General features: G+C 43.5%; 21 non-coding genes and 9 pseudogenes across 21 annotated transcripts; all 30 read right to left on the reverse strand.

Annotated features, from left to right (window-relative positions):
- Positions 1-293: 293 nt before the first annotated feature.
- On the reverse strand, positions 294-412 carry LOC142510968 (5S ribosomal RNA; annotated as a pseudogene).
- A 687-nt stretch (positions 413-1,099) lies between these two features.
- LOC142516020 (5S ribosomal RNA) lies at positions 1,100-1,218 on the reverse strand. The gene has a single exon (XR_012811836.1). It is a non-coding gene; the product is annotated as a 5S ribosomal RNA (ribosomal RNA).
- Positions 1,219-1,898: 680 nt separating this feature from the next.
- On the reverse strand, positions 1,899-2,017 carry LOC142508258 (5S ribosomal RNA). Its single transcript, XR_012806480.1, has one exon. It is a non-coding gene; the product is annotated as a 5S ribosomal RNA (ribosomal RNA).
- Positions 2,018-2,704: 687 nt separating this feature from the next.
- LOC142514823 (5S ribosomal RNA) lies at positions 2,705-2,823 on the reverse strand. Its single transcript, XR_012810700.1, has one exon. It is a non-coding gene; the product is annotated as a 5S ribosomal RNA (ribosomal RNA).
- Positions 2,824-3,504: 681 nt separating this feature from the next.
- LOC142508259 (5S ribosomal RNA) lies at positions 3,505-3,623 on the reverse strand. Its single transcript, XR_012806481.1, has one exon. It is a non-coding gene; the product is annotated as a 5S ribosomal RNA (ribosomal RNA).
- A 687-nt stretch (positions 3,624-4,310) lies between these two features.
- On the reverse strand, positions 4,311-4,429 carry LOC142514824 (5S ribosomal RNA). The gene has a single exon (XR_012810701.1). It is a non-coding gene; the product is annotated as a 5S ribosomal RNA (ribosomal RNA).
- Positions 4,430-5,114: 685 nt separating this feature from the next.
- Positions 5,115-5,233, reverse strand: LOC142513981 (5S ribosomal RNA). The gene has a single exon (XR_012809899.1). It is a non-coding gene; the product is annotated as a 5S ribosomal RNA (ribosomal RNA).
- Positions 5,234-5,920: 687 nt separating this feature from the next.
- LOC142508508 (5S ribosomal RNA) lies at positions 5,921-6,039 on the reverse strand. The gene has a single exon (XR_012806718.1). It is a non-coding gene; the product is annotated as a 5S ribosomal RNA (ribosomal RNA).
- A 681-nt stretch (positions 6,040-6,720) lies between these two features.
- Positions 6,721-6,841, reverse strand: LOC142506841 (5S ribosomal RNA). Its single transcript, XR_012805116.1, has one exon. It is a non-coding gene; the product is annotated as a 5S ribosomal RNA (ribosomal RNA).
- Positions 6,842-7,531: 690 nt separating this feature from the next.
- LOC142514015 (5S ribosomal RNA) lies at positions 7,532-7,650 on the reverse strand. The gene has a single exon (XR_012809931.1). It is a non-coding gene; the product is annotated as a 5S ribosomal RNA (ribosomal RNA).
- Positions 7,651-8,335: 685 nt separating this feature from the next.
- On the reverse strand, positions 8,336-8,454 carry LOC142510864 (5S ribosomal RNA; annotated as a pseudogene).
- A 636-nt stretch (positions 8,455-9,090) lies between these two features.
- On the reverse strand, positions 9,091-9,209 carry LOC142515485 (5S ribosomal RNA). The gene has a single exon (XR_012811329.1). It is a non-coding gene; the product is annotated as a 5S ribosomal RNA (ribosomal RNA).
- Positions 9,210-9,898: 689 nt separating this feature from the next.
- On the reverse strand, positions 9,899-10,017 carry LOC142515656 (5S ribosomal RNA). Its single transcript, XR_012811490.1, has one exon. It is a non-coding gene; the product is annotated as a 5S ribosomal RNA (ribosomal RNA).
- A 489-nt stretch (positions 10,018-10,506) lies between these two features.
- Positions 10,507-10,625, reverse strand: LOC142513906 (5S ribosomal RNA). The gene has a single exon (XR_012809829.1). It is a non-coding gene; the product is annotated as a 5S ribosomal RNA (ribosomal RNA).
- A 682-nt stretch (positions 10,626-11,307) lies between these two features.
- On the reverse strand, positions 11,308-11,424 carry LOC142510816 (5S ribosomal RNA; annotated as a pseudogene).
- An 845-nt stretch (positions 11,425-12,269) lies between these two features.
- On the reverse strand, positions 12,270-12,388 carry LOC142516146 (5S ribosomal RNA). Its single transcript, XR_012811957.1, has one exon. It is a non-coding gene; the product is annotated as a 5S ribosomal RNA (ribosomal RNA).
- Positions 12,389-14,324: 1,936 nt separating this feature from the next.
- On the reverse strand, positions 14,325-14,443 carry LOC142517297 (5S ribosomal RNA). Its single transcript, XR_012813051.1, has one exon. It is a non-coding gene; the product is annotated as a 5S ribosomal RNA (ribosomal RNA).
- A 677-nt stretch (positions 14,444-15,120) lies between these two features.
- Positions 15,121-15,239, reverse strand: LOC142515734 (5S ribosomal RNA). Its single transcript, XR_012811563.1, has one exon. It is a non-coding gene; the product is annotated as a 5S ribosomal RNA (ribosomal RNA).
- A 582-nt stretch (positions 15,240-15,821) lies between these two features.
- Positions 15,822-15,940, reverse strand: LOC142512676 (5S ribosomal RNA; annotated as a pseudogene).
- A 677-nt stretch (positions 15,941-16,617) lies between these two features.
- Positions 16,618-16,736, reverse strand: LOC142511279 (5S ribosomal RNA; annotated as a pseudogene).
- A 334-nt stretch (positions 16,737-17,070) lies between these two features.
- On the reverse strand, positions 17,071-17,189 carry LOC142511988 (5S ribosomal RNA; annotated as a pseudogene).
- Positions 17,190-17,853: 664 nt separating this feature from the next.
- LOC142511786 (5S ribosomal RNA) lies at positions 17,854-17,971 on the reverse strand (annotated as a pseudogene).
- Positions 17,972-18,653: 682 nt separating this feature from the next.
- On the reverse strand, positions 18,654-18,772 carry LOC142515190 (5S ribosomal RNA). The gene has a single exon (XR_012811047.1). It is a non-coding gene; the product is annotated as a 5S ribosomal RNA (ribosomal RNA).
- Positions 18,773-20,244: 1,472 nt separating this feature from the next.
- Positions 20,245-20,363, reverse strand: LOC142516040 (5S ribosomal RNA). Its single transcript, XR_012811855.1, has one exon. It is a non-coding gene; the product is annotated as a 5S ribosomal RNA (ribosomal RNA).
- A 1,544-nt stretch (positions 20,364-21,907) lies between these two features.
- Positions 21,908-22,026, reverse strand: LOC142512058 (5S ribosomal RNA; annotated as a pseudogene).
- A 682-nt stretch (positions 22,027-22,708) lies between these two features.
- On the reverse strand, positions 22,709-22,827 carry LOC142514848 (5S ribosomal RNA). Its single transcript, XR_012810725.1, has one exon. It is a non-coding gene; the product is annotated as a 5S ribosomal RNA (ribosomal RNA).
- A 683-nt stretch (positions 22,828-23,510) lies between these two features.
- Positions 23,511-23,629, reverse strand: LOC142506949 (5S ribosomal RNA). Its single transcript, XR_012805219.1, has one exon. It is a non-coding gene; the product is annotated as a 5S ribosomal RNA (ribosomal RNA).
- Positions 23,630-24,299: 670 nt separating this feature from the next.
- On the reverse strand, positions 24,300-24,417 carry LOC142512719 (5S ribosomal RNA; annotated as a pseudogene).
- A 682-nt stretch (positions 24,418-25,099) lies between these two features.
- Positions 25,100-25,220, reverse strand: LOC142506952 (5S ribosomal RNA). Its single transcript, XR_012805222.1, has one exon. It is a non-coding gene; the product is annotated as a 5S ribosomal RNA (ribosomal RNA).
- A 684-nt stretch (positions 25,221-25,904) lies between these two features.
- On the reverse strand, positions 25,905-26,023 carry LOC142516335 (5S ribosomal RNA). Its single transcript, XR_012812135.1, has one exon. It is a non-coding gene; the product is annotated as a 5S ribosomal RNA (ribosomal RNA).
- Between the last annotated feature and the right edge of the window lie 161 nt (positions 26,024-26,184).

A 26,184-nucleotide genomic window follows, 5' to 3' on the forward strand; every position in this document is an offset into this window, starting at 1 on the left:
TTCGAACTTCCTAAGCATATTTCTCGAGGAAACAGAAGCTTAACAAAAGCGGAAAATCGCAAATTATAGGGTCTTAGAGAAGGAATTCGGCTAAAATCTTGCCAGCTCATTGCGGAGTAACCCGTTCGTTTGCCCGTTTACAATCAAATTAGCCTAATATTTTGTTCAAATCTGGCAGTGCCCGAGCTACAATGATTTCACATGTCTTATCTGGTCCGGATCGAGATTCAGATGATTTGAGCCGAAAATCGTCTGTCAACAAGTAATTAATCAAAAATAGAAAAACACGAAAAGGAGTGCAACAAGAGGACTTCCCAAGAGGTCACCCATCCTAGTACTGCTCTCGCTCAAGCACGCTTGACTTCGGAGTTATGATTGGATCCGGTGTATTAGTGCTAGTATGATCGCACCCGACATTGAGTGGGATGTTTATTCTTATATCCCTCGAGTACGTGTGGAGCGGGCGACGATGGACAACACGCGGCACTTCTCTCACCCAATAAGAACCATGAAGTTAAGCGTTCTGGCGCGATGGCAGAGCTAGGATGGGTGACCTCCCTGGAAAGTCCTCGTGTCGTGACCGTTTACGGAAATTATGGATAAAATAGTCGAAATAATTGTTTTTAATGAGTTAACCGTCTCCGGAGTAATATGCGTCATACCCTTCCGCACACAACCGGCTCACGACAACAAAAATCGCTAAATGTTCCAAAGAAATAGAAAAAAAATAAGAAGAAGAAAATAGCGAATGTATAGCTATTATTATGCCTGGGATACGAAAAAATAGAACCGGAATCGAATTTCGAACTTCCTAAGCGGATTTCTCGAGGAAACGGAAGCTTAACAGAAGCGGAAAATCGTAAATTAGAGGGTCTTAGAGAAGAAATTCGGCTAAAATCTCACCAGCACTTTGCGTATTAATGAGTCTCGTCCGTTTGCCCGTATACAATAAAATTAGCCTACAATTTTGTCCAAATCCGGCAGTGCCCGAGCTACGTTGATTTCACATGTCTAATCTGGTCCCGATCGAGATTCAGATAATTTGAGCCGAAAATCGTCTGTCAACAAATAATCAATCAAAAATTAAAAAACACGAAAAGGGGTGCAACACGAGGACTTCCCAGGGGGTCACCCATCCTAGTACTGCTCTCGCCCAAGCACGCTTAACTTCGGAGTTCTGATGTGATCCGTTGCATTAGTGCCGGTATGATCGCATCGGACATTGAGTGGGATGTTTATTCTTATATTCCTCGAGTACATAAGGAGCGGGTGGCGATGGACAACACGCGGCACTGCTCTCTCCCAATAAGAACCATGAAGTTAAGCGTTCTGGCGCGGTGGCAGAGCTAGGATGGGTGACCTTCTTGAGAAGTCCTCGTGTCGTGATCGTTTACGTAAATTATGACTAAAACAGTCGAAATAATTGTTTTTAATGAGTTAACCGTCTCTGGAGTAATCTGCGTCATACCCTTTCGCAAAGAACCGACTCACGACAACAAAAATCGCTAAATGTTCCCAGAAAATTGAAAAAAAATAAGAAGAAGAAATAGCGAATGTAAAGCTATTATTATGCTTAGATACGATAAAATGGAACCGGAATCGAATTTTAAACTTCCTAAGCGGATTTCTCGAGGAAACGGAAGCTTAACAGAAGCGGAAAATCGCAAATTAGAGGGTCTTAGAGAAGGAATTCGTCTAAAATCTCGCCCGCTCATTGCGGAGTAACCCGTTCGTTTGCCCGTTTACAATCAAATTAGCCTAATATTTTGTCCAAATCTGGCAATGCCCGAGCTACATTGATTTCACATGTCTTATCTAGTTCCGATCGAGATTCTGATGATTTGAGGCAAAAATCGTCTGTCAACAAGTAATCAATCAAAAATAAAAAAATAGGAAAAGGAGTGCAACAAGAGAACTTCCCAAGGGGTCACCCATGCTAGTACTGCTGTTGCCCAAGCACGCTTAACTTCGGAGTTCTGATGGGATCCGGTGTATTAGTACTGGTATGATCGCACCCTACATTGAGTGGGATGTTTTTTCTTATATCCCTCGAGTACATGTGGAGCGGGCGGCGACGGACAACACGCGTCACTACTCTCGCCCAATCAGAACAATGAAGTTAAGGTTCTGGCGCGATGGCAGAGCTATGATGGGTGACCTCCCTGGGAAGTCCTCGTGTCGCGACCGTTTATTTAAATTATGGATAAAACTGTCGAAATAATTGTTTTTAATGAGTTAACCGTCTCCGGAGTAATCTGTGTCATACCCTTTCGCACAGAACCGGCTCACGACAACAAAAATCGCCAAATGTTACCAGAAAATAGAAAAAAAAATAAGAAAAGGAAAATAGCGAATGTAAAGCTATAATTATGCCTGGGATACGACTAAATGTAACCGGAATCGAATTTCGAACTTCCTAAGCGGATTTCTCGAGGAAATAGAAGCTTAACAGAAGCGGAAAATCGCAAATTAGAGGGTCTTAGAGAAAGAATTCGGATAAAATCTCGCCAGCTCATTGTGGAATAATGAGTCTCGTCCGTTTGCCCGTTTACAATAAAATTAGCCTACAATTTTGTCCAAATCCGGCAGTGCCTGAGCTACGTTTATTTCACATGTCTTATCTGGTCCCGATCGAGATTCAGATTATTTGAGCCGAAAATCGTCAGTTAACAAGTAATCAATCAAAAATAGAAAAACACGAAAAGGGGTGCAACGCGAGGACTTCCCAAGGGGTCACCCATCCTAGTACTGCTCTCGACCAAGCATGCTTAACTTCGGAGTTCTGATGGGATCCGGTGAATTAGTGCTGGTATGATCGCACCCGACATTGAGTGGGATGTTTATTCTTATATCCCTCGAGTACGTGAGGAGCGGGCGGCGATGGACAATACGCGGCACTGCTCTCGCCCAATCAGAGCCATGAAATTAAGCGTTCTGGCGCGATGGCAGTGCTAGGATAGGTGACCTCCTTAAGAAGTCATCGTGTCGCGACCGTTTACGTAAATTATGCATAAAACAGTCGAAATAATTGTTTTTAACGAGTTAGCCGTCTCCGGAGTAATCTGCGTTATACCCTTCCGCACAGAACCGGCTCACGACAACAAAAATCGCTAAATGTTCCCAGAAAATAGAAAAAAATAAGTAGAAAAAAATTGGGAATGTAAAGCTATTATTATGCCTCGGATACGATAAAATGGAACCGGAATCGAATTTTAAACTTCCTAAGCGGATTTCTCGAGGAAACGGAAGCTTAACAGAAGCGGAAAATCGCAAATTAGAGGGTCTTAGAGAAGGAATTCGGCTAAAATCTCGCCCGCTCATTGCGGAGTAACCCGTTCGTTTGCCCGTTTACAATCAAATTAGCCTAATATTTTGTCCAAATCTGGCAATGCCCGAGCTACATTGATTTCACATGTCTTATTTAGTCCCGATCGAGATTCTGATGATTTGAGGCAAAAATCGTCTGTCAACAAGTAATCAATCAAAAATAAAAAAATAGGAAAAGGAGTGCAACAAGAGAACTTCCCAAGGGGTCACCCATGCTAGTACTGCTGTTGCCCAAGCACGCTTAACTTCGGAGTTCTGATGGGATCCGGTGTATTAGTACTGGTATGATCGCACCCTACATTGAGTGGGATGTTTTTTCTTATATCCCTCGAGTACATGTGGAGCGGGCGGCGACGGACAACACGCGTCACTACTCTCGCCCAATCAGAACAATGAAGTTAAGGTTCTGGCGCGATGGCAGAGCTATGATGGGTGACCTCCCTGGGAAGTCCTCGTGTCGCGACCGTTTATTTAAATTATGGATAAAACTGTCGAAATAATTGTTTTTAATGAGTTAACCGTCTCCGGAGTAATCTGTGTCATACCCTTTCGCACAGAACCGGCTCACGACAACAAAAATCGCTAAATGTTACCAGAAAATAGAAAAAAAAATAAGAAAAGGAAAATAGCGAATGTAAAGCTATAATTATGCCTGGGATACGACTAAATGTAACCGGAATCGAATTTCGAACTTCCTAAGCGGATTTCTCGAGGAAATAGAAGCTTAACAGAAGCGGAAAATCGCAAATTAAAGGGTCTTAGAGAAAGAATTCGGATAAAATCTCGCCAGCTCATTGTGGAATAATGAGTCTCGTCCGTTTGCCCGTTTACAATAAAATTAGCCTACAATTTTGTCCAAATCCGGCAGTGCCTGAGCTACGTTTATTTCACATGTCTTATCTGGTCCCGATCGAGATTCAGATTATTTGAGCCGAAAATCGTCAGTTAACAAGTAATCAATCAAAAATAGAAAAACACGAAAAGGGGTGCAACGCGAGGACTTCCCAAGGGGTCACCCATCCTAGTACTGCTCTCGACCAAGCATGCTTAACTTCGGAGTTCTGATGGGATCCGGTGAATTAGTGCTGGTATGATCGCACCCGACATTGAGTGGGATGTTTATTCTTATATCCCTTGAGTACGTGAGGAGCGGGCGGCGATGGACAATACGCGGCACTGCTCTCGCCCAATCAGAGCCATGAAATTAAGCGTTCTGGCGCGATGGCAGTGCTAGGATAGGTGACCTCCTTAAGAAGTCATCGTGTCGCGACCGTTTACATAAATTATGGATAAAACAGTCGAAAAATTGTTTTTAACGAGTTAGCCGTCTCCGGAGTAATCTGCGTTATACCCTTCCGCACAGAACCGGCTCACGACAACAAAAATCGCTAAATGTTCCCAGAAAATAGAAAAAAATAAGTAGAAAAAAATTGGGAATGTAAAGCTATTATTATGCCTCGGATACGATAAAATGGAACCGGAATCGAATTTTAAACTTCCTAAGCGGATTTCTCGAGGAAACGGAAGCTTAACAGAAGCGAAAAATCGCAAATTAGAGCGTCTTAGAGAAGGAATTCGGCTAAAATCTCGCCAGCTCATTGCGGAGTAATGAGTCTCGTTTGTTTGCCCGTTTACAATCAAATTAGCCTACAATTTTGTCCAAATCTGTCAGTCTCCGAGCTACATTGATTTCACATGTCTTATCTTGTCCCGATCGAGATTCAGATGATTAGAGCCGAAAATCGTCTGTCAGCAATTAATCAATCAAAAATAGAAAAACACAAAAAGGGGTGCAACACGTGGACTTCCGAGGGGGTCACCCTTCCTAGTACTGCTCTCGCCCAAGCACGCTTAACTTCGAAGTTCTGATGGGATCCGGTGCATTAGTGCTGGTATGATCGCACCCGACATTGAGTGGGATGTTTATTCTTATATTCCTCGAGTACGTGCCGAGCGGGCGGCGATGGACAACACGCGGAACTGCTCTCGCCCAATCAGAACTATGAAGTTAAGCGTTCTGGCGCGATGGCAGAGCTAGGATGAGTGACCTCCCTGGGAAGTCCTCGTGTCGCGACCGTTTACGTAAATTATGGATAAAACAGTCGAAATAATTGTTTTTAATGAGTTAACCATCTCCGGAGTAATCTGTGTCATACCCTTCCGAACAGAACCGTCTCACGACAACAAAAATCGCTAAATTTTCCCAGAAAATAGAAAAAAAAGAAGAAGAAGAAAATAGCGAATGTAAAGCTATAATTATGCCTGGGATACGACTAAATGTAACCGGAATCGAATTTCGAACTTCCTAAGCGGATTTCTCGAGGAAACGGAAGCTTAACAGAAGCGAAAAATCGCAAATTAGAGGGTCTTAGAGAAGGAATTCGGCTAAAATCTCGCCAGCTTATTGCGTTGTAATGAGTCTCGTTCGTTTGCCCGTTTACAATAAAATTAGCCTACAATTTTGTCCAAATCCGGCAGTGCCCGAGCTACGTTGATTTCACATGTCTTATCTTGTCCCGATCGAGATTCAGATGATTTGAGCCGAAAATCGTCTGTCAACAAATAATCAATCAAAAATTTAAAAACACGAAAAGGGGTGCAACCCGAGGACTTTCTGGGGGGTCACCCATCCTTGTACTGCTCTCGCCCAAGCACGCTTAACTTCGGAGTTCTGATGGGCTCCGGTGCATTAGTGCCGGTATGATCGCACCAGACATTGAGTGGGATGTTTATTCTTATATTCCTCGAGTACATAAGGAGCGGGTGGCGATGGACAACACGCGGCACTGCTCTCGCCCAATAAGAACCATGAAGTTAAGCGTTCTGGCGCGATGGCAGAGCTAGGATGGGTGACCTTCCTGAGAAGTCCTCGTGTCGTGATCGTTTACGTAAATTATGGCTAAAACAGTCGAAATAATAGTTTTTAATGAGTTAACAATCTACGGAGTAATATGCGTCATACCCTTCCGCAAAGAACCGGCTCACGACAACAAAAATCGCTAAATATTCCCAGAAAATTGAAAAAAAATAAAAAAGAAGAAATAGCGAATGTAAAGCTATTATTATGCTCGAGATATGATAAAATGGAGCCGGAATCGAATTTCGAACTTCCTAAGCGGATTTCTCGAGGAAACGATAGCTTAACAGAAGCTGAAAATTGCAAATTAAAGGGTCTTAAAGAAGGAATTCGGCTAAAATCTCGCCAGCTCATTACGGAGTAACCCGTTCGTTTGCCCGTTTACAATCAAATTAGCCCAATATTTTATCCAAATCTGGCAATGCCCAAGCAACATTGATTTCACATGTCTTATCTGGCCCCGATCGAGATTCAGATGATTTGAGCCAAAAATCGTCTGTCAACAAGTAATCAATCAAAAATAGAAAAACACGAAAAGGGTGCAACACGAGGACTTCCCAAGGGGTCTCACCCATCCTAGTACTGCTCTTGCCCAAGCACGGTTAACTTCGGAGTTCTGATGGGATCCGGTGTATTAGTACTGGTATGATCGCACCCACCCTACATTGAGTGGGATGTTTATTCTTATATCCCTCGAGTACATGTGGAGCGGGCGGCGATTGACAACGCGCGTCACTACTCTCGCCCAATCAAAACAATGAAGTTAAGCGTTCTGGCGCGATGGCAGAGCTAGGATGGGTGACCTCCCTGGGAAGTGGTCGTGTCGCGACCGTTTATGTAAATTATGGATAAAACAGTCGAAATAATTGTTTTTAATGAGTTAACCGTCTCCGGAGTAATCTGTGTCATACCCTTCCGCACAGAACCGGCTCACGACAACAAAAATCGCTAAATGTTACCAGAAAATAGAAAAAAAAATAAGAAGAGGAAAATAGCGAATGTAAAGCTATAATTATGCCTGGGAAACGACTAAATGTAACCGGAATCGAATTTCGAACTTCCTAAGCGGATTTCTCGAGGAAATAGAAGCTTAACAGAAGCGGAAAATCGCAAATTAAAGGGTCTTAGAGAAAGAATTCGGATAAAATCTCGCCAGCTCATTGTGGAATAATGAGTCTCGTCCGTTTGCCCGTTTACAATAAAATTAGCCTACAATTTGTCCAAATCCGGCAGTGCCCGAGCTACGTTTATTTCACATGTCTTATCTGATCCCGATCGAGATTCATATGATTTGAGCCGAAAATCGTCAGTTAACAAGTAATCAATCAAAAATAGAAAAACACGAAAAGGGTGCAACGCGAGGACTTCCCAAGGGTTCACCCATCCTAGTACTGCTCTCGCCCAAGCACGCTTAACTTCGGAGTTCTGATGGGATCCGGTGTATTAGTGCTGGTATGATCGCACCCGACATTGAGTGGGATGTTTATTCTTATATCCCTCGAGTACGTGTGGAGCGGGCGGCGATGGACAACACGCGGCACTACTCTCGCCTGATCAGAACCATGAAGTTAAGCGTTATGGCGCGATGGCAGAGCTAGGATGAGTGACCTCCCTGGGAAGTTCTCGTGTCGCGACTGTTTACGTAAATTATGGATAAAACAGTCGAAATATTTTTTTTAATGAGTTAACCGTCTCCGGAGTAATCTGCGTCATACCCTTCCGCACAGAACCGGCTCACGACAACAAAAATCGCTAAATGTTCCCAGAAAATAGAAAAAAATAAGTAGAAAAAAATAGTGAATGTAAAGCTATTATTATGCCTCGGATACGATAAAATGGAACCGAAATCGAATTTCAAACTTCCTAAGTGGATTTCTCGAGGAAACGGAAGCTTAACAGAAGCGGAAAATCGCAAATTAGAGCTTCTTAGAGAAGGAATTCGGCTAAAATCTCGCCAGCTCATTGCGGAGTAATGAGTCTCGTTCGTTTGCCCGTTTACAATCAAATTAGCCTACAATTTTGTCCAAATCTGGCAGTGCCCGAGCTACGTTGATTTCACATGTCTTATCTGATCACGATCGAGATTCAGACGATTTGAGGCGAAAATCGTTTGTCAACAAATAATCAATCAAAAATAGAAAAACACGAAAAGGGGTGCAACATGAGGACTTCCCAGGGGGTCACTCATCCTAGTGCTGCTCTCGCCCAAGCACGCTTCACATCGGAGTTCGGATGGGATCCAGTGCATTAGTGCTGGTATAATCCCACCCGACATTGAGTGGGATGCTTATTCTTATATCCCTCGAATACGTGTGGAGCGGGCGGCGATGGACAACACGAGGCACTGCTCTTGCCCAATCAGAACCATGAAGTTAAGCGTTCTGGCGCGATGGCAGAGCTAGGATGAGTGACCTCCCTGGGAAGTGCTTATGTCGCGACCGTTTACGTAAATTATGGATAAAACTGTCGAAATAATTGTTTTTAATGAGTTAACCGTCTCCGGAGTAATCTGCGTCATACGCTTCCACACAGAACCGGCTCACGACAACAAAAATCCCTAAATGTTCCCAGAAAATAGAAAAAAAAATAAGTAGAAGAAAATAGCGAATGTAAAGCTATTATTATGCCTCGGTTACGATAAAATGGAACCGGAATCGAATTTCGAACTTCCTAAGCGGATTTCTCAGGGAAATGGAAGCTTAACAAAAGCGGAAAATCGCAAATTAGAGGGTCGTCTTAGAGAGGGAATTCGGCTGAAATCTCGCCAGCTCATTGCGGAGTAATGAGTCTCGTTCGTTTGCCCGTTGATTTCACATGTCTTATCTTGTCCCGATCGAGATTCAGATGATTTGAGCCGAAAATCGTCTGTCAGCAATTAATCAATCAAAAATAGAAAAACACGAAAAGGGGTGCAACACGAGGACTTCCGAGGGGGTCACCCATCCTAGTACTGCTCTCGCCCAAGCACGCTTAACTTCGAAGTTCTTATGGGATCCGGTGCATTAGGGCTGGTATGATCGCACCCGACATTGAGTAGGATGTTTATTCTTATATTCCTCGAGTACGTGTGGAGCGGGCAGCGATGGACAACACGCGGCACTACTCTCGCCTGATCAGAACCATGAAGTTAAGCGTTATGGCGCGATGGCAGAGCTAGGATGAGTGACCTCCCTGGGAAGTTCTCGTGTCGCGACTGTTTACGTAAATTATGGATAAAACAGTTGAAATATTTTTTTTAATGAGTTAACCGTCTCCGGAGTAATCTGTGTCATACCCTTCCGTACAGAACCGGCTCACGACAAACAAAAATCGTTAAATGTTCCCAGAAAATAGAAAAAAAAAATAAGAAGAAGAAAATAGCGAATGTAAAGCTATTATTATGCCTGAGATACGATAAAATGGAAGCGGAATCGAATTTCGAACTTCTTAAGCGGATTTCTCGAGGAAACGGAAGCTTAACAGAAGCGGAAAATCGCAAATTAGAGGGTCTTAGAGAAGGAATTCGGCTAAAATCTCGCTAGCTCATTGCGAAGTAATGAGTCTCGTTCGTTTGCCAGTTTACATTCAAATTAGTCTACAATTTTGTCAAAATCTGGCAGTGCCCGAGCTACGTTGATTTCACATGTCTTATCTGATCCCGATCGAGATTCAAATGATTTGTGCCGAAAATCGTCTGTCAACAAGTAATCAATCAAAAATCGAAAAACACGAAAATGGGTGCAACACGAGGACTTTCTAGGGGGTCACCCATCCTAGTACTACTCTCGCCTAAGCACTCTTAACTTCGGAGTTCTGATGGGATCCGGTGCATTAGTTCTGGTATGATCGCACCCGACATTGAGTGGGATGTTTATTCTTATATCCCTCGAGTACGTGTGGAGCGGACGGCGATGGACAACACGCGGCATTGCTCTCGCCCAATCAGAACCATGAAGTTAAGTGTTCTGGCGCGATGGCAGAGCTAAGATGGGTGACCTCCCAGGGAAGTCCTCGTGTCGCTACCGTTTATTTAACCGGAATCGAATTTCAAACATCCTAAGCGGATTTCTCGAGGAAAAAGAAGCTTAACAGAAGCGGAAAATCGCAAATTAAAGGGTTTTAGTGAAGGAATTCGACTGAAATCTTGCAATCTCATTGCGGAGTAATTAGTCTCGTTCGTTTGCCCGTTTACAATCAAATTAGCCTACAATTTTGTCCAAATCTGGCAGTGCCCGAGCTACGTTGATTTCACATGTCTTATCTGATCCGATCGAGATTCACATGATTTGAGCCGAAAATCGTCTGTCAAAAAGTAATCAATCAAAAATAGAAAAACACGAAAAGGGGTGCAACACGACGACTTCCCTGGGGGTCTCCCATCCTAGTACTGCTCTCGCCCAAGCACGCTTAACTTCGGAGTTCTGATGGGATCCGGTGCAATAGTGCTGGTATGATCGCACCCGACATTTAGTGGGATGTTTATTCTTATATCCCTCGAGTACGTGTGGAGCAGGCGGCGATGGACAACACGGGGCACTGCTCTCGTCCAATCACAACCACGAAGTTAAGCGTTCTGACGCGATGGCAGAGCTAGGATGGGTGACCTCCCTGGAAATTCCTCGTGTCCCGACTAATTACGTAAATTATGGAAAAAAATAGTCGAAATAATTGTTCTTAATGAGTTAACCGTCTCCGAAGTAATCTGGGTTATATCCTTCCGCACAGATCCGGCTCATGACAAAAAAAATCGCTAAATGTTCGCAGAAAATAGAAAAAAAATAAGAAGAATAAAATAGCGAATGTAAAGCTATTATTATGCCTGGATACGTTAAAATGGAACCGGATCAAATTTCGAACTTCCTAAACGGATTTCTCGAGGAAACGGAAGCTTAACAGAAGCGAAAAATCGCAAATTAGAGGGTTTTAGAGAAGGAATTGGACTGAAATCTTGCCATCTCGTTGCTGAGTAATGAGTCTCGTTCATTTGCCCGTTTACAATCAAATTAGCCTACAATTTTGCCCAAATCTGGCAGTGCACGAGCTACATTGATTTCACATGTCTTATCTGGTCCCGATCGAGATTCAGATGATTTGAGCCGAATATCGTCTGTCAACAAGTAATCAAAATTAGAAAAACCCGAAAAGGGGTGCAACACGAGGACTTCCCAGGGGGTTACCATCCTATTACTGCTCTCGCCCAAGCACGCTTAACTTCGGAGTTCTGATGGGATCCGGTGCATTAGTGTTGTATGATCGCACCCGACATTGAGTAGGATGTTTATTCTTATATCCCTCGAGTACGTGTGGAGTGGGCGGCGATGGACAATACGCGCCACTGCTCTCGCCCAATCAGAACTATGAAGTTAAGCGTTCTGGCGCGATGGCAGAGCTAGGATGGGTGACCTCCCTGGGAAGTCCTCGTGTCGCGACCGTTTACGTAAATTATGGATAAACCAGTCGAAATAATTGTTTTTAATGAGTTAACCGTCTCCGGAGTAATCTGCGTCATACTCTTCCGCACAGAAGCGGCTCATGACAACAAAAATCTCTAAATAATCGCAGAAAATAGAAAAAAAAATAAGAAGAAGAAAATAGCGAATGTAAAGCTATTATTATGCCTGTGATACGATAAAATGGAACCAGAATAGAATTTCGAGCTTCCTAAGCGGATTTCTCGAGGAAACGGAAACTTAACAGAAGCAGAAAATTGCAAATTAGAGGTCTTAGAGAAGTAATTCGGCTAAAATCTCGCCAGCTCATTGCGGAGTAATGAGTCTCGTTCGTTTGCTCTGTTACAATAATATTTACCTACAATTTTGTCCAACTCCGGCAGTGCCTGAGCTACGTCGATTTCACATGTCTTATCTGGTCCCGATCGAGATTCAGATGATTTGAGCCGAAAATCGTCTTTCAACAAGTAATCAAAATTTGAAAAACACGAAAAGGGGTGTAACACGAGTACTTCCTAGGGGGTCACCCATCCTAGTACTGCTCTTGCCCGAGCTACTTTCATTCCACATGTCTTATCTGGTCCCGATCGAGATTCAGATGATTTGAGCCGAAAATCGTCTGTCAACAAGTAATCAAAAATAGAAAAACACGAAAAGAGGTGCAACACGAGGACTTCCCAGGGGGTCACACACCCTAGTACTGCTCTCGCCCAAGCACGCTTTACTTCGGAGTTCTGATGGGATCCGGTGCATTAGTACTGGTATGATCGCACCGGACATTGAGTGGGATGTTTATTTTTATATCCCTCGAGTACGTATGGAGCGGGCGGTGATGGACAACACGCGGCACTGTTCTCTCCTAAACAGAACCACGAAGTTAAGCGTTCTGGCGCTATGGCAGAGCTAGGATGGGTGACCTCCCTGAGAAGTCCTCGTGTCGTTTTTAATGAGTAACTGTTTCCGGAGTAATCTGCGTCATACCCTTCCGCACAAAACCGGCTCACGACAACAAAAATCGCTAAATGTTCCCAGAAAATAGAAAAAAAATAAGAATAAAAAAATAGCGAATGTCAAGCTATTATTATGCTTGGGATACAATAAAATGGAATCGTAATCGAATTTCGAACTTCCTAAGCGGATTTCTCGAGGAAACGGAAGCTCAACAGAAGCGGAAAATCGCAAATTAAAGGGTCTTAGAGAAGGAATTCGGCTAAAATCTCGTCAGCTCATTGCGTAGTAATGAGTCTCGTTCGTTTGCCCGTTTACAATCAAATTAGCCTACAGTTTTGTCCAAATCCCGCAGTGCCCGAGCTACGTTGATTTCACATGTCTTATATGGTCCCGATCGAGATTCAGATGATTTGAGCGAAAATCGTCTGTCAACAAGTAATCAAAAATAGAAAAACACGAAAAGGGGTACAACATGAGAACATCCCATGATGGCTAACACATGTCTTATCTGGTCCTCGTGTCGCTACCGTTTACGTTAATTATGGCTAAAACAGTCAAAATAATTGTTTTTAATGAGTTAACCGTCTCCGGAGTAATCTACGTCATACCCTTCCGCACAGAACTGGCTCACGACAACAAAAATAAATAAATATTCCCAGAACATATAAAAAACAAATAAGAAGAAGGAAATAGCGAATGTAAAGCTATTATTATGCCTGGGATACGTTAAAATGGAACCGAAATCGAATTTTGAACTTCCTAAGCGGATTTCTCGAGGAAACGGAAGCTTAAAAGAAGTGGTAAATCGCAAATTAGAGGGTCCTAGAGAAGTAATTTAGCTAAAATCTCGCCAGCTCTTAATGAGTCTCGTCCGTTTGCCCATTTACAATCAAATTAGCCTACAATTTTGTCCAAATCCCGCAGTGCCCGAGTTACGTTGATTTCACATGCCTTATCTGGTCCCGATCGAGATTCAGATGATTTGATCCGAAAATAGTCTGTCAACAAGTAATCAAAAATAGAAAAACATGAAAAGGGGTGCAACACGAGGACTTCCCAGGGGGTATGATCCCACCCGACATTGAGTGGGATGTTTATTCTTATATCCCTCGAGTACGTGTATAGCGGGAGGAGATGGACAACACGCGGCATTGCTCACGCCCAATCATAACCATGAAGTTAAGCATTCTGGCGCGATGGCAGAGCTAGGATGGGTGACCTCCCTGGGAAGACCTCGTGTCGCGACCGTTTACGTAAATTAAGGATAAAACATTTGAAATAATTGTTTTAAATGAGTTAACCGTCTCCGGAGTAATCTGCGTCATACCCTGCCGCACAGAACCGGCTCACGACAACAAAAATCGATAAATATTCCCAGAAAATAGAAAAAACAAATAAGAAGAAGGAAATAGCGAATGTAAAGCTATTATTATGCCTGGGATATGATAAAATTGAACCAAAATCAAATTTCAAACTTCCTAAGCGGATTTCTCGAGGAAACAGAAGCTTAACAGAAGCGGTAAATCGCAAATTAGAGGGTCCTAGAGAAGGAATTTAGCTAAAATTTCGCCAGCTCTTTCCGGAGTAATGAGTCTCGTTCGTTTGCCCATTTACAATAAAATTAGCCTACAATTTTGGCCAAATCGGGCAGTGCCCGAGCAACGTTAATTTCACATGTTTATCTGGACCAGATCGAGATTCAGATGATTTGAGCCGAAAATCGTCTGTCAACAAGTAATAAAAAATAGAAAAACACCAAAAAGGTGCAACACGAGGACTTCCAATGGGGTAACCCATCCTAGTACTGCTTTCGCCCAAGCACGCTTAACTTCGGAATTCTAATGGGATCCGGTGCATTAGTGCTGGTATGATCGCACCCGACATTCAGTGGGATGTTTATTCTTATATCCCTCGAGTATGTGTGGAGCGGGCGGCGATGGACAACACGCGGCACTGCTCTCGTCCAATCAGAACCATGATTTTAAGCGTTCTTACTCGATGGCAGAGCTAGGATGGGTGATCTCCCTGAGAAGTCCTCGTGTCGCGTTACGGAAATTATGGGTAAAACAGTCAAAATAATTATTTTTAATGAGTTAACCGTCATTGTAGTAATCTGCGTCATACCCTTCCGCACAGAACCGGCTTACGACAACAATAATCGCTAAATGTTCCCAGAAAATAGAAAAAAAATAAGAAGAAGGAAATAGAGAATGTAAAGCTATTATTATGCCTGGGACACGATAAAATGTAACCGGAATCGAATTTCGAACTTCATAAGCGGATTTCTCGAGGAAACGGAAGCTTAACAGAAGCGGTAAATCGCAAATTAAAGGGTCTTAGAGAAGGAATTTAGCTAAAATCTCGCCAACTCTTTGCGGAGTAATGAGTCTCGTCTGTTTGCCCGTTTACAATCAAATTAGCCTACAATTTTGTCCAAATCCGGCAGTGCCCGAGCTACGATGATTTCACATGTCTTATCTTGTCCCGATCGAGATTCAGATGATTTGAGCCGAAAATGGTCTGGCAACAAGTAATAAAAATAGAAAAACACGAAAAAGGGTGCAACACGAGGACTTCCCAAGAGATCACCCATCCTAGAACTGCTCTCGCCCAAGCACATTTAACTTCGGAGTTCTGATGGGATCCAGTGCATTAGTGCTGGTATGATCGCACCCAACATTCAGTGGGATGTTTATTCTTATATCCCTCGAGTACGTGTGGAGCGGGCGGCGATGGACAACACACGGCACTGCTCTCGTCCAATCAGAACCATGATGTTAAGTGTCCTGACTCGATGGCAGAGCTAGGATGGGTGATCTCCCTTAGAAGTCCTCGTGTCGCGTTACGGAAATTATTGGTAAAACAGTCGAAATAATTATTTTTAATGAGTTAACCGTCTCCGTAGTAATCTGCGTCATACCCTTCCGCACAGAACCGGCTTACGACAACAATAATCGCTAAATGTTTCTAGAAAATAGAAAAAAATAAGAAGAAGGAAATAGTGAATGTAAAGCTTAACAGAAGCGGTAAATCGCAAATTAAAGGGTCTTAGAGAAGGAATTTAGCTAAAATCTCGCCAACTCTTTGCGGAGTAATGAGTCTCGTCTGTTTGCCCGTTTACAATCAAATTAGCCTACAATTTTGTCCAAATCCGGCAGTGCCCGAGCTACGTTGATTTCACATGTCTTATCTGGTCCCGATCGAGATTCAGATGATTTGAGCCCAAAATGGTCTGTCAACAAGTAATAAAAAAAGGAAAAACACGACACGATGACTTCCCAGTGCGTCACCCATTCTAGTATTGCTCTCTCCCAAGCACGCTTAACTTCCAAGTTCTGATGGGATCCGGTGCATTAGTGCTGGTATGATCGCACCCGACATTGAGTGGGATGATTATTCTTATATCCCTCGAGTACGTGTGGAGCGGGCGGTGATGGACAAAACGCGGCACTGCTCTCGCTCAATCAGAACCATGAAGTTAAGCGTTCTGGCGCGATGACAGAGCTATGATGGGTGACCTCCCTGAGAAGTCCTCGTGTCGCTACCGTTTACGGAAATTAAGGCTAAAACAGTCGAAATAATTGTTTTTAATGACTTAACCGTCTCCGGAGTAATCTGCGTTTATCTTTCCGCACAAAACCGGCTCACAACAACAAAAATCGCTAAATGTTCCCAGAAAATAGATAAAAAAAGAAAAAAACAACGAATGTAAAGCTATTATTATTCCTGGGATACGATAAAATGGAACCGGAATCGAATTTAGAACTTCCTAAGCGGATTTCTCGAGTAAACGAAAGTTTAACAGAAGCGGTAAATCGCAAATTAGAGGGTCTTAGAGAAGGAATTTAGCTAAAATCTCGCCAGCCCTTTGCGGATTAATGAGTCTCGTCTGTTTGCCCGTTTACAATATAATTAGCCTCCAATTTTGTCCAAATCCGGCAGTGCCCGAGCTACGTTGATTTCACTTGTCTTATCTGGTCCCGATCAAGATTCAGATGGTTTGAATTGAAAATGGTCTGTCAACAAGTAATAAAAAATAGAAAAACACGAAAAGGGGTGCAAAACGAGGACTTCCCTGGGGGTCACCCATCTTAGTACTGCTCTTGCCCAAGCAACCATAACTTCCGAGTTCTGATGGGATCCGGTGCATTAGTGTTGGTATGATCGCACCCGACATTGAGTGGGATGTTTATTCTTATATCCCTCGAGAACATGTGGAGCGCGCGGCGATGGACAACACGCGGCACTGCTCTCGCCCAATCAGAACCATGAAGTTAAACGTTCTGGCGCGATGGCAGAGCTAGGATGGGTGACCCCCCTGAGAAGTCCTCGTATCGCGACCGTTTGCGAAAATTATGGCTAAAACAGTCGAAATAATTGTTTTTAATGAGTTAACCGTCCCCGGGAGTGCCCGAGCTACGTTGATTCACATGTCTTATCTGGTCCCGATCGAGATTCAGATGATTTGAGCCGAAAATGTTCTGTTAACAAGTAATAAAAAATAGAAAAACACAACACGAGGACTTCCCAGGGGGTCACTCATCCTAGTACTGCTCTCTCCCAAGCACGCTTAACTTCCGAGTTCTGATGGGATTCGGTGCATTAGTGCTGGTATGATCGAACCGAACATTGTGTGAGATGTTTATTCTTATATCCCTCGAGTACGTGTGGAGCGGGCGGCGATGGACAACACGCGGCACTGCTCTCGCCGAATCAAAACCTTGAAGTTAAGCGTTCTGGCGCGATGGCAGAGCTAGGAAGGGTGACCTCCCTGGGAAGTCCTCGTGTCGCGACCGTTTACGGAAATTATGGCTAAAACAGTCAAAATAATTGTTTTTAATGAGTTAACCGTCTCCAGAGTAATCTGCGTCATACCTTTCCGCGCAGAACCGGATCACGACAACAAAAATCGATAAATGTTCCACAGAAAATAGAAAAAAAAATAAGAAGAAGAAAATAGCGAATGTAAAGCTATTATTATGCCTGGGAAACGATAAAATGGAACCGAAATCGAATTTCGAACTTCCTAAGCAGATTTCTCGAGGAAACGGAGGCTTAACAGAAGCGGTAAATCGCAAATTAGAGGGTCTTGGAGAAGAAATTTAGCTAAAATCTCGCCAGCTCTTTGCGGAGTAATGAGTCTCGTCCGTTTGCAATCAAATTAGCCTCCAATTTTGTCCAAATCCGGCAGTGCCCGAGCTACGTTGATTCACATGTCTTATTTGGTCCCGATCGAGATTCAGATGATTTGAGCCGAAAATGTTCTGTTAACAAGTAATAAAAAATAGAAAAACACGACACGAGGACTTCCCAGGGGTCACCCATCCTAGTACTGCTCTCTCACATGCACGCTTAACTTCCGAGTTCTGATGGGATCCGGTGCATTAGTGCTGGTATGATCGCACCCGACATTGAGTGGGATGTTTATTCTTATATCCCTCGAGTACGTGTGGAGCGAGCGGCGATGGACAACACGCGGCACTGCTCTCGCCCAATCAGAACCATGAAGTTAAGCGTTCTGGCGCGATGGCAGAGCTAGGATGGGTGACCTCCCTGGGAAGTCCTCGTGTCGCGACCGTTTACGGAAATTATGGCTAAAACAGTCGAAATAATTGTTTTTAATGAGTTAACCGTCTCCGGAGTAATCTGCGTCATACCTTTCCGCACAAAACCGGCTCACAACAACAAAAATCGCTTAATGTTCCCAGAAAATAGAAAAAAATAAAAAGAAGAAAACAGCGAATGTAAAGCTATTATTATTCCGGGGATATGATAAAATGGAACCGGAATCGAATTTCGAACTTCCTAATCGGATTTCTCAAGGAAACGGAAGCTTAACAGAAGCGGTAAATCGCAAATTAGAGGGTCTTAGAGAAGAAATTTAGCTAAAATCTCGCCAGTTCTTTTCGTATTAATGAGTCTCGTCCGTTTGCCAGTTTACAATAAAATTAGCCTACAATTTTGTCCAAATCCGGCAGTGCCCGAGCTACGTTGATTTCACATGTCTTATCTGGTCTCGATCGAGATTCAGATGATTTGAGCCGAAAATGGTATGTCAATAAGTAATAAAAAATAGAAAAACACGAAAAGGGGTGCAACACGAGGACTTCTCTGGGGGTCACCCATCCTAGTACTCCTCACGCCCAAGCACGCTTAACTTCCGAGTTCTGATGGGATCCGGTGCATTAGTGCTGGTATGATCGCACCTGACATTGAGTGGGATGTTTATTCTTATATCCCTCGAGTACTTGTGGAGCCGGCGGCGATGGACAACATGCGGCACTGCTCTCGCCCAATCAGAACCATGAAGTTAAGCGTTCTGACGCGATGACAGAGCTAGGATGGGTGACCTCCCTGGGAAGTCCTCGTGTCGCGATCGTTTATGGAAACTAAGGTTAAAACAGTCGAAATAATTGTTTTTAATGAGTTAACCGTCTGCAGAGTAATCTGCGTCGTACCCTTCCGCACAGAACCGGCTCACGACAACAAAAATCGCTAAATGTTCCCAGAAAATAGAAAAAAAATAAGAAGAAGGAAATAGCGAATGTAAAATTATTATTATGCCTGGGACACGATAAAATAGAACCGGAATCGAATTTTGAACTTCCTAAGCGGATTTCACGAGAAAACAGAAGCTTAACAGAAGCGGTAAATCGAAAATTAGAGGGTCTTAAAGAATGAATTTAGCTAAAATCTCGCCAGCTCTTTGCGGAGTAATGAGTCTCGTCCGTTTGCCCATTTGCAATCAAATTAGCCTGCAATTTTTTACAAATCCGGCAGTTCCCGAGCTACGTTGATTCACATGTCTTATCTGGTCCCGATCGAGATTCAGATGATTTGAGCCGAAAATGTCTTGTTAACAAGTAATAAAAAATAGAAAAACACGACACAAGGACTTCCCAGGGGGTCACCCATCCTAGTACTGCTCTCTCCCAAGCACGCTTAACTTCCGAGTTCTGTAGGATCCGATGCATTAGTACTAAATGATCGCACCCGACATTGAGTGAGATGTTTATTCTTATATCCCTCGACTACGTGTGGATCGGGCGGCGATGGACAATACGCGGCACTACTCTCGCCCAATCAAAACCTTGAAGTTAAGCGTTCTGGCGCGATGGCAGAGCTAGGAAGGGTGACCTCCCTGGGAAGTCCTCATGTCGCGACCGTTTACGGAAATTATGGCTAAAACAGTCGAAATAATTGTTTTTAATGAGTTAACCGTCTCCAGAGTAATCTGCGTCATACCTTTCCGCACAGAACCGGATCACGACAACAAAAATCGATAAATGTTCCACAGAAAATAGAAAAAAAAATAGGAAGAAGAAAATAGCGAATGTAAAGCTATTATTATGCCTGGGAAACGATAAAATGGAATCGAAATCGAATTTCGAACTTCCTAAGCGGATTTCTAGAGGAAACGGAAGCTTAACAGAAGCGGTAGATCGCAAATTAGAGGGTCTTAGAGAAGAAATTTAGCTAAAATCTCGCCAGCTCTTTGCGTATTAATGAGTCTCGTCCGTTTGCCCGTTTACAATAAAATTAGCCTACAATTTTGTCCAAATCTGGCAGTGCCTGAGCTACGTTGATTTCACATGTCTTATCTGGTCCCGATCGAGATTCAGATGATTTGAGCCGAAAATGGTATGTCAATAAGTAATAAAAAATAGAAAAACACGAAAAGAGGTGCAACACGAGGACTTCCCTGGGGGTCACTCATCCTAGTACTCCTCACGCCCAAGCACGCTTAACTTCCGAGTTCTGATGGGATCCGGTGCATTAGTGCTGGTATGATCGCACCTGACATTGAGTGGGATGTTTATTCTTATATCCCTCGAGTACTTGTGGAGCGGGCGGAGATGGACAACACGCGGCACTGCTCTCGCCCAATCAGAACCATGAAGTTAAGCGTTCTGACGCGATGACAGAGCTAGGATGGGTGACCTCTCTGGGAAGTCCTCGTGTCGCGATCGTTTATGGAAACTAAGGCTAAAACAGTCGAAATAATAGTTTTTAATGAGTTAACCGTCTGTAGAGTAATCTGCGTCGTACCCTTCAGCACAGAACCGTCTCCTGACAACAAAAATCGCTAAATGTTCCCAGAAAATAGAAAAAAAAATAAGAAGAAGAAAATAGCGAATGTAAAGCTATTATTATGCCTAGGACACGATAAAATAGAACCGGAATCGAATTTCGAACTTCCTAAGCGGATTTCACGAGAAAACGGAAGCTTAACAGAAGCGGTAAATCGAAAATTAGAGGGTCTTAGAGAAGGAATTTAGCTAAAATCTCGCCAGCTCTTTACGAAGTAATGAGTCTCGTCCGTTTGCCCGTTTGCAATCAAATTAGCCTGCAATTTTGTACAAATCCGGCAGTGCCCGAGCTACGTTGATTCACATGTCTTATCTGGTCACGATCGAGATTCAGATGATTTGAGCCGAAAATGTCTTGTTAACAAGTAATAAAAAATAGAAATACACGACACAAGGACTTCCCAGGGGGTCACCCATCCTAGTACTGCTCTCTCCCAAGCATGCTTAACTTCCGAGTTCTGTAGGATCCGATGCATTAGTACTAAATGATCGCACCCGACATTGAGTGAGATGTTTATTCTTATATCCCTCGACTACGTGTGGATCGGGCGGCGATGGACAACACGCGGCACTGCTCTCGCCCAATCAAAACCTTGAAGTTAAGCGTTCTGGCGCGATGGCAGAGCTAGGAAGGGTGATCTCCCTGGGAAGTCCTCGTGTCGCGACCGTTTACGGAAATTATGGCTAAAACAGTCGAAATAATTGTTTTTAATGAGTTAACCGTCTCAAGAGTAATCTGCGTCATACCTTTCCGCACAGAACCGGATCACGACAACAAAAATCGATAAATGTTCCACAGAAAATAGAAAAAAAAATAGGAAGAAGAAAATAGCGAATGTAAAGCTATTATTATGTCTGGGAAACGATAAAATGGAATCGAAATCGAATTTCGAACTTCCTAAGCGGATTTCTAGAGGAAACGGAAGCTTAACAAAAGCGATAAATCGCAAATTAGAGGGTCTTAGAGAAGGAATTTAGCTAAAATCTTGCCAGATCTTTGCGGAGTAATGAGTCTCGTCTGTTTGCCCGTTTGCAATCAAATTAGCCTGCAATTTTGTCCAAATCCAGCAGTGCCCGAGCTACGTTGATTCACATGTCTTATCTGGTCCCGATCGAGATTCAGATGATTTGCTGCAATTTTGTCCAAATCCAGCAGTGCCCGAGCTACGTTGATTCACATGTCTTATCTGGTCTCGATCGAGATTCAGATGATTTGAGCCGAAAATTTCTATTAACAAGTAATAAAAAATAGAAAAACACGAAACGAGTACTTCCCAGGGGGTCACCCATCCTAGTACTGCTCTCTCACATGCACGCTTAACTTCCGAGTTCTGATGGAATCCGGTGCATTAGTGCTGGTATGATCGCACCCGACATTGAGTGGGATGTTTATTCTTATATCCCTCGAGTACGTGTGGAGCGGGCGGCGATGGACAACACGCGGCACTGCTCTCGCCCAATCAGAACAATGAAGTTAAGCGTTCAGGCGCGATGGCAGAGCTAGGATGGGTGACCTCCCTGGGAAGTCCTCGTGTCGCGACCGTTTACGGAAATTATGGCTAAAACAGTCGAAATAATTGTTTTTAATGAGTTAACCGTCTCCGTAGTAATCTGCGTCATACCTTTCCGCACAAAACCGGCTCACAACAACAAAAATCGCTTAATGTTCCCAGAAAATAGAAAAAAATAAAAAGAAGAAAACAGCGAATGTAAAGCTATTATTATTCCTGCTCTATGATAAAATGGAACCGAAATCGAATTTCGAACTTCCTAAGCGGATTTCTCAAGGAAACGGAAGCTTAACAGAAGCGGTAAATCGCAAATTAGAGGGTCTTAGAGAAGAAATTTAGCTAAAATCTCGCCAGCTCTTTGCGTATTAATGAGTCTCGTCCGTTTGCCCGTTTACAATAAAATTAGCCTACAATTTTGTCCAAATCCGGCAGTGCCCGAGCTACGTTGATTTCACATGTCTTATCTGGTCCCGATCGAGATTCAGATGATTTGAGCCGAAAATGGTATGTCAATAAGTAATAAAAAATAGAAAAACACGAAAAGGGGTGCAACACGAGGACTTCCCTGGGGGTCACCCATCCTAGTACTCCTCACGCCCAAGCACGCTTAACTTCCGAGTTCTGATGGGATCCGGTGCATTAGTGCTGGTATGATCGCACCTGACATTGAGTGGGATGTTTATTCTTATATCCCTCGAGTACTTGTGGAGCGGGCGGCGATGGACAACACGCGGCACTGCTCTCGCCCAATCAGAACCATGAAGTTAAGCGTTCTGACGCGATGACAGAGCTAGGATGGGTGACCTCCCTAGGAAGTCCTCGTGTCGCGATCGTTTATGGAAACTACGGCTAAAACAGTCGAAATAATTGTTTTTAATGAGTTAACCGTCTGAAGAGTAATCTGCGTCGTACCCTTCCGCACAGAACCGGCTCACGACAACAAAAATCGCTAAATGTTCCCAGAAAATAGAAAAAAAATAAGAAGAAGGAAATAGCGAATGTAAAGCTATTATTATGCCTGGGACACGATAAAATGGAACCGGAATCGAATTTCGAACTTCCTTAGCGGATTTCTAGAGGAAACGGAAGCTTAACAGAAGCGGAAAATCACAAATTAAAGGGTCTTAGATAAGGAATTCGGCTAAAATCTCGTCAGCTTATTGCGTAGTAATGAGTCTCGTTCGTTTGCCCGTTTACAATCATATTAGCCTACAATTTTGTCCAAATCCGGCAGTGCCCGAGCCACGTTGATTTCACATGTCTTATCTGGTCCCGATCGAGATTCAGATGATTTGTGCCGAAAATCGTCTGTCAACAAGTAATCAAAAATAGGAAAACACGAAAATGGGTGCAACACGAGAACTTCCCAGGGGGTCACCAATCCTAGTACTCCTCTCGCCGAAGCACGCTTAAATTCGGAGTTCTGATGGGATCCGGTGCATTAGTGCTGGTATGATCGCACCCGACATTGAGTGAGATGTTTATTCTTATATCCCTCGAGTACGTGTGGAGCGGGCGGCGATGGACAACACGCGGCACTACTCTCGCCCAATCAGAACCATGAAGTTAAGCGTTCTGGCACGATGGCAAAGTAAGGATGGGTGACCTCCCTGGGAAGTCCCCGTGTCGCGACCGTTTACGGAAATTATGGCTAAAACAGTCGAAATAATTGTTTTTAATGAGTTAACCGTCTCCGGAGTAATCTGCGTCATACCTTTCCGCACAGAACCGGATCACGACAACAAAAATCGATAAATGTTCCACAGAAAATAGAAAAAAAAATAAGAAGAAAAAAATAGCAAATGTAAAGCTATTATTATGCTTGAGATACGATAAAATGAAATCGAAATTGAATTTCGGACTTCCTAAGCGGATTTCTCGAGGAAACCGAAGCTTAACAGAAGCGGAAAATCGCAAATTAGAGGGTCTTAGAGTAGGAATTCGGCTAAAATCTCGTCAGCTCATTGCGGAGGAATGAGTCTCGTTCGTTTGCCCGTTTTCAATCAAATTAGGAAACAATTTTTTCCAAATCCGGAAAGTACCCGAGCTACGTTGATTTCACGTCTTATCTGGTCCTGATCGAGAGTCAGATGATTTAAGCCGAAAATTGTCTGTCAACAAGTAATCAAAAATAGAAAAACACGAGAAGGGGTCCCAGGAGGTCACCCATCCTAGTACTGCTCTTGCCCAAGCACGCTTAACTTCGGAGTTCTGATGGGAGCCGTTGTATTAGTGCTGGTATTATCGCAACCGACATTGAGTGAGATATTTATTCTTATATCCCTCGAGTACGTGTGGAGCGGGCGGCGATGGACAACACGCTGCACTGCTCTCGCCCAATCAGAACAATGAAGTTAAGCGTTCTGGCGCGATGGCAGAGCTAGGATGGGTGACCTCCCTGGGAAGTCCTCGTGTCGCGACCATTTACGTAAATTATGGTTAAAACAGTCGAAATAATTGTTTTTGATGAGTTAACCGTCTCCGGAGTAATCTGCATCATACACTTCCGCACATAACCGGCTCACGACAACAAAAATCGCTAAATGTTCCCAGAAAATAGAAAAAAATAAGAATAAGAAAATAACGAATCTAAAGCTATTATTATGCCTGGGATACGATAAAATGAAAACGGAATCGAATTTTAGACTTCGTAAGCGGATTTCTCGAGGAAACGGAAGCTTAACAGAAGCGGAAAATCGCAAATTAGAGGGTCTTAGAGAAAGTATTCGGCTAAAATCTCGTCAGCTCATTGCGGAGGAATGAGTCTCGTTCGTTTGCCCGTTTACACTCAAATTAGCCTACAATTTTGTCCAAATCCGGCAGTGCCTGAGCTACGTTGATTTCACATGTCTTCTCTGATCCTGATCGAGATTCAGATGATTTGAGCCGAAAATCGTCTGTCAACAAGTAATCAAAAATAAAAAAACACGAAAAGGGGTGCAAAACACGAGGACTTCCCAGGGGGTCACCCATCTTAGTACTGGTCTCGCCCAAGCACGCTTAATTTCGGAGTTCTAATGGGATCCGGTGTATTATTGCTGGTATGATCGCACCCGACTTTGAGTGGGATGTTTATTCTTATATCCTTCGAGTACATGTGGAGCGGGCGGCGATGGACAACACGCGGCACTGTTCTCGCCCAATCAGAACAATGAAGTTATCCGTTCTGGCGCGATGGCTGAGCCAAGATGGGTGACCTCCCTGGGAAGTCCTCGTGTCGCGACCGTTTATGTAATTTATGGCTAAAACAGTCGAAATAATTGTTTTCAATGAGTTAACCGTCTCAGGAGTAATTTGCATCATACCCTTCCGCACAGAACCAACTCACGACAACAAAAATCTCTAAATGTTCCAAGAAAATAGAAAAAAAAATAAGAATAAGAAAATAACGAATGTAAAGCTATTATTATGCTTGGGATACGATAAAATGGAACCAGAATCGAATTTCGGACTTCCTTAACGGATTTCTCGAGGAAAATGAAGCTTAACATAAGCGGAAAATCGCAAATTAGAGGGTTTTAGAGAAGGAATTCGGCTAAAATCTCGCCAGCTCTTTTCGGAGTAACCAGTCTCGTTCGTTTGCCCGTTTACAATCAAATTAGCCTACAATTTTATCCAAATCCGGCAATGCCCGAGCTACGTTGATTTCACAAGTCTTATCTGCTCCCGATCGAGATTCGGAAGATTTGAGCCGAAAATCGACTTTCAACAAGTAATCAAAAATAGAAATACATGAAAAGGGGTGCAACTCGAGGACTTCCCATGGGGTCACCCATCCTAGTACTGCTCTCGCCCAAGCACGCTTAACTTCGGAGTTCTGATGGGATCCGGTGCATTAGTGGTGTTATGATCGCACCCGACATTGAGTGGGATGTTTATTCTTATATCCCTCGAGTACGTGTGGAGCGGGCGGCGATGGACAACACGCGGCACTGCTCTCGCCCAACAGAACCATGAAGTTAAGCGTTCCGACGCGATGGCAGAGCTAGGATGGGTGACCTCCCTTGGAAGATCTCGTG

Source organism: Primulina tabacum, chromosome 10 (genome assembly GCF_025594145.1).
Source record: "Primulina tabacum isolate GXHZ01 chromosome 10, ASM2559414v2, whole genome shotgun sequence".
Classification (NCBI taxonomy): Eukaryota; Viridiplantae; Streptophyta; class Magnoliopsida; order Lamiales; family Gesneriaceae; genus Primulina; species Primulina tabacum.